This window comes from Emys orbicularis, chromosome 1 (genome assembly GCF_028017835.1).
Source record: "Emys orbicularis isolate rEmyOrb1 chromosome 1, rEmyOrb1.hap1, whole genome shotgun sequence".
NCBI lineage: Eukaryota > Metazoa > Chordata > Testudines > Emydidae > Emys > Emys orbicularis.
The window spans coordinates 132,779,510-132,785,759 of record NC_088683.1 but is presented as its reverse complement, the minus strand read 5'-3'; positions in this window follow the sequence as shown (position 1 = coordinate 132,785,759).

Here is a 6,250-nt window from a genome sequence, read left to right as displayed (position 1 = left end):
GGGCCAATACTTTGTATTAATATACTGCTTTTTCATCTCTAGGTCTCAAAACACTCGACAATGATGGGGGCACACTATTAGCCCATTTTATAGTTGGCCTACCCAAACTAAGTACAGAGATTTGAACTAATTTGAATGAGGGACACTGTGGATAAGCTATGGGTCTATTTCATCAGAGGTCTGTTCCCAGCTATGTCACAAGCTTCTTGTGTAATCTTTGGCAAGTCACCTAGGCCCTCTGTTCCACAGTAATGATTTGGTTTAATTAAAGGTTTCAGAACACATTCTCAAAGAGATTCTGAAACAGAAGATTTGTTGTTGTTTGAGTGGGTTGGAGCCTTATAATGATTCTATTATAACCTAAACAATGGTCAAACTCTCACTTTTGGGACTAGAATCCTGGTTCTCTAACTTTAAATATACAGAGCTCCACCAACTGAGCCAAAGAGCTCACTAGAGTTATAATATATATATTCTTTCTAAGCTTCAATCTCCCAATAGATAGCAACATGTCCCCCACACATCAGGGTCCAGATCTTCCCTGATGTTCAGAAAGCTGTGCACACATACCCTTTCTCACCTGCTGTGAATGCCCCTTAACTGCAAATAAGGATATGGTCCAGGGTAATGTATACTGTTCAAAATAAATCAGTGGGGCTGTGAATATGTGTGTGTGTGTATGAATGTGCATATATACACACCCGCATACACACATACCTCTCATTAACATCAATGTGGATAGGATTGACCCCCAAACTATCCGCAACAGAACTCGTTAATAGCTTTGCATAACTCTAATCTATTTTCTTCAAATGTAGCCAACATACATAGGTGCTGGAACTAGGGATGCGGGGGATGCTGCAGCACCCCTGGACTTGAAGTTGTTTCCATTATATACAGGAGTTACAGTTTAGTTCAGTGGCTCTCAGCACCCCCACTATAAGCATTGTTCCAGCACCCCTGCCAACATATAATTTTTTTAAGGAGATTTAAGCTTGACAAGGAAGTAACAAGCTATTTAGGAGCTGGGGGAGATAAAGAAATGTTAGAAAACTCAGTTTCATATCAGGGTAATTGTTAAATGATTCATACAGTTTGACTTTTCTTTGTACTTTGTGGAAACGTTCTCCTTTGCCTTCAGAGTAAATATGGTAATTGTTAGTCCATGCCAATCTGGCAAGCCAAAAATATAGTGAAGATAAAACAGAGCTTTATAATGGATATTGGTTGCTGATTCAGACCACTCATTATAGTATCTATGTTTTCTCTAGAGCAGTGGTTTTCAACCTTTATTCATTTGTGGACCCCTAAAAATGTTGAATGGAGGTGCAGACCCCTTTGGAAATCTTAGACATAGTCTGCAGACCCCCCCAGGGGCCCACGGACCACAGGTTGAAAACCACTGCCCTGGAGTATTCCTGCCTAAGTACAGACCTAGCCCAATACTACTTAGCTTAGAAATTCACTAGATAACAACTTGAGGTGTTGAGACTATATATTCTTCTGTTTTAAAAAATAGATTTAAAAATGTTGAATATAAAATAATGAGGACATAGTTTGGGTTTGTTGTGAGAAATTTGGCAGTTAGCACCAGTGCTGTTAGCTTTGCAAATCTTGGCTGATGGTTCAATCAAGGTTCTCTCCAGGTTGACAATTAATATGCATCATTCATCTAGAATGTGTCCCAGCCATAGGTCCCCTGCTTAAATGTTTGGCACACATAACCTTTGCATTTTGGCAGGTGTGATGGGGTTAATGCAGGCCAGATGAGCCAATTAACCCATTAGACATCTGATTAAGGAGGCTCAGCTGCACAGGAATAGGTGGGGCCTATAAAGCCCAGGAGCTGAAAGGCAACAGGGTTGCTGGGAAAAGGTAGACACTTGTAGGAGAAAGGGATTAATGAGTGAAAACTACAGAGACTCTCTGGGACAAGGGAGGAGACTTTGGGAACTGGTAGCCCCAGGAAGAAAAGGGAACTGATGGGGGGGAGAGAGAGAGAGCGCCCAGACTGCTGAGCTGAGAGTTCCTGGGCTGGAACCCAGAGAAGAGGGTGGAGGCCTGGTTTACTCTATTAGCCACTGGGTGAATGACCCTGAGGCAGTGAGCAAGAAAACTGCCTAGGACTATTGAGGTGTTTAACTCTCCTGGACAGAGACCTGGCTTGAGGGCTGAGCCACAAAGAGGACACTGGTTCCTGAGGCTTCAAGAGGCGCTGTAGATGGCTGGGGTGATGGTGTGCAAACTGGATGCAGGGATGTCAGCCTTGAGCTAATCCCCAGAGTACCAGGAGGAGGTACCTGTCTGGTGGTGAGTGGTATGCCATGTGACTGCAGGCTGTTCATCTTACTTCAATTGGATCTTCTTAATACAGATCACCTGAGATTAAAATCAGACGGCGTGAACACTTAACATTATGGAGATTTGTATACTTAACCCCTGAATTTTCCCAATGCTGCCCATTATTCATCGCAAAGTTTGTTTGTTTGTTTTTTGCACTCTTTTGGCACCGTTCACACAAGCACTTCAGATCTCTTCACTTGTGCCTGGTGTAAACTTAAAAGATTTGATGGCAGAGCTTGGGGGGAGGAGGAATCACACTTCTGACCAACATAGCTATACCAGCACAAGCCTCACTGTATATGCACTTACACCATCAAAAAAGTCCTTTTGCTGATATAATTTATTTTGTTTGGGGAACTGGCCTGAGCTATACCAGGAAAAGAACTCTTGCTGGTATAAACCTGCCTTTACTAGAAAGGTTTGTTAGTATAGCTATACCAGAAAACCTTTCTAGTTTAGATAAGGCCTTAGAGAAAATAAAACAGGCAGAAGTAATGAAAAAGCTTAATAGCTCCTCTACATCTGTGGCTAAATTTTTAAATCTACTCTTTGGACTAACTGGCACAGTAGTCCAAGTGAGGAGAAAGTGGTCGCTAGAAAGCAGGAGACAGTGTGTGACAGATTTCCTCCTCTCCGCGCCCCCCCCCCAGCTAATACATGTTTAAGAAACTGAATACAGGTAAATCTCACCCTCCGAGATGTTCCAATAAGCTTCTTTCACAGACTAGACTCCCTTAGTCTGGCCCCAATCCTTTCCCCTGGTACAGTTCTTGTTTGTCCCAGCTCAGGTGGTAACTAGGAGATTTCTCATGGGCTTGTCTATACTTACCGCGCTGGTTCGGCGGCAGGCAGTCAAACTTCTGGGTTCGATTTATCGCGTCTTGTCTGGACGCGATAAATCGAACCCAGAAGTGCTCGCTGTCGACTCCGGTAATCCTGCTCGGTGCCAGGAGTACACGGAGTCGACGGGGGAGCCTGCCTGTCGCGTCTGGACCGCGGTAAGTTCGAACTAAGGTATGTCGACTTCAGCTACGTTATTCACGTAGCTGAAGTTGCATACCTTAGTTCGAATTGGGGGGTTAGTGTAGACCAGGCCCATGACTGGCAGCCCCCTTTGTTCTGTTCCACCCCCTTTTATAGCTTTGGCCTCTCCACTTTGTCACCATTGGGGATTTCACGCCAGTAATGTGTTGGATGGAAACTTCTATTTTCATTGTCTTTGGGGAATATGAAGTTTTCACTTGCTGGGCCCCATGGGGTACAAGGAAGTCCCTCAGGCTACTGCTCAAGCGGGTCCACAGTCCTGGATCATCTAGACTTAAGGAACTAAACTCGGCAGCAGCTGTTTCTTGCACCTCCGCCACACTCTTCTCTGATTTACATTTTTCTTCAGAAATGTGCATGCTTATATCCATTTGAGATGGAGATATGGATGCTGCAGTAGCTGCCAGGCCACGTGCACTCTGACTAACTGGAAGATCAAGCATCTCCTCACCACTCACATCCTCACTGGGGCCAGAAGGCTCATTGTGAACATTTGTGTCTATGTATCTCAGGAGAGCTCCTTCCTGCTTAGATTGAAAAGCTTCCTTTGCTTTCTTTCTTTTTCTGAATGCTGCCCAGAGGGGCGTTTTCTTCTTTCACTCATGACTGCTGTTCTGTGCCAGCTATAATGGCTCTCAACACTCAATTGAAGGGGACAAATAAGCAGGCTGGTAGCAGGGCCTGAGTGAGGGAAGATATCAGCGTCCTAAGGGCCTAACTGGCTCCTACTACTTCAGTTGACTGCCTGTTCTCCTCAAGTGGGTTCAGGGAAGCAGCAGGAAACAGGAAGCTCCCTGAGAAGCTGGTGTTAATCAGTCCAGGTCCCTGGGGGTGCTAGAGAGGTACATAAGAGGCTCCTCCTCCTCTCTCTCCCTGCAGCTCCTGCTGCTTTCTGTTATTCCCTCTCACCTTTTCTCCTGCCTGCCTGTTATGTCTCTTGTGCCCTCCAGCACAGCACTCCACCATCTCTGTGCATCTAGAGCAGAGAGAATACATATGCACCAACAGCAGACACAATTTTCTACACTCTGGGTTCTAGTGCCCCCCCTCCCCGAGTCTGGCACCTGAGGCGGTCGCCTCAGTTCACCTCCTGGTAAGGCCAGCCCTGTTATGGACATATTTAGAACATGATCAAATTCAAAACAACACTAAGACCCAGATCATCCACGTTTGTTTTTTTCCCTCCAGGAATGAGTGGTCTAGATCCATGAATGTGAAAACAAATGAAGCACCATTTTGGTCTGAATCATTTCAAACTCTTCTGAACTTGAGCTGTAGTGACATCATTAAATTCTCCACCAAAAGTAACAGTGATACACATCCTGCATTTGTCCAGATGCAACAACCACTGGAGACCCGGACAAGGAGTGTTTCAGATCAGATGGGCAAAGTTCAAACCATGAGTGAGAAGATCTCCTGGTTGACAACTGTTCCTTAGGCAGCAGCCATTTTGTCAATTACTTTTTCTTGCTGAAAGGTTACAGATAAAACAATAGTTGGAAAGATCAACCTTTTTTTTAGTATCGATGTCACTGCTTCTAAAGAAAGGGATTGGTTAACAACCTAAACGCATCATCAGTCTTATGTTTGTGTGGACTCTTTCCAAAAAACCTGATCAGCTTGTAAAGTGAACTCAGGGGAGACTATCAGGAATGGCAGACCTTCTGGAAGAAAATTGGGCTTCTAATGTTTTGGGGGTTTTCTTTGTTCTTGAAGATATTACTAAAAATTCACTAAAAAAATGTGAACATATCAGTACTAAGATACATATCAGTGTACTTCTTAGCATACAAAAGCAATCATTACATGCATTTGGCTAGAATATTAGCCAAACTTTAGCCCTTCTCAACACATGGAATGTCCTACCAGTGAATGTTACATGATGGGCTCTGCTTGCCCAGTAGAGGGAGTAGCCAACAAATCAAAATATTCCTCTCCTTTCTTGGGTATAAACGGTCCCCTTTCCAGTGCAATAAATCCTTTCTCCCTATGCACCAGGGCAATAGGCAGTGTCCAATCTTTTACCCTACTCTCCCATGACTACTCTTCTCTTTCTCCTTTTCTACATATCAGCCGTGACAGGTGTAGTGTAAAAAATGCAGCTGTTTTGGCTTTCTAGTCCCTTATTAACCCTTGCTTCCATACTCCTGCAGACAGGGGAGACATAATGAGGCAGTGGACCATCGCTCCACCCAAGTCGACCCAGCCAAGCTATCTGAGCACCTTCCTGGACAAAGATGTGGAGTACACCATACACTACCACAGTGACTAGATCAACAAACTAGGTAAGATAGAGGTGCAGATAAGAGTAAAACTTGGTTTTTAAAAATAGGAAGAGAGAAATCAACACACTTTCTGGCAGGGGTTGAAAAAGATTAGGCGGGTCAGTGAGAAGGCTGACACGGCAGAGTGCAGTGATTAAGACTCGGAGGGGTGGGGCGCATAGATGGAGATGTGGCCAATTATTTTAGTTCATTTATTGTGTTATAATTAAATGTTATGTCATCTATAATTATGTATGTTGCAGAATTATAGAAGTATAAGATTGATCAGTATGGAGAAGGAATAATTGTGTATTAGATATCTAAGTAAGTAGGGCTGAAACACAAGGCCTGCAAGATTTTAGCTTAGCAATTTTGGGCCTTGGAGCTAAGAAATGCTGATATCAGCAAGGGACCAAAGAATAACCAGATTATGGGAAAAGATGAACCAATGGGAGATATTGCGACTACTGGGTATAACACATGCCCTAACCACAAGGTGCACGATGTATGTAAATACTAGTGAGGTACAGTCATAATTGCATTATAAAAAGAGGGTGCCTAAATTAGGAAAATTGAGCTCCCTATGGGAAACTCCAGCA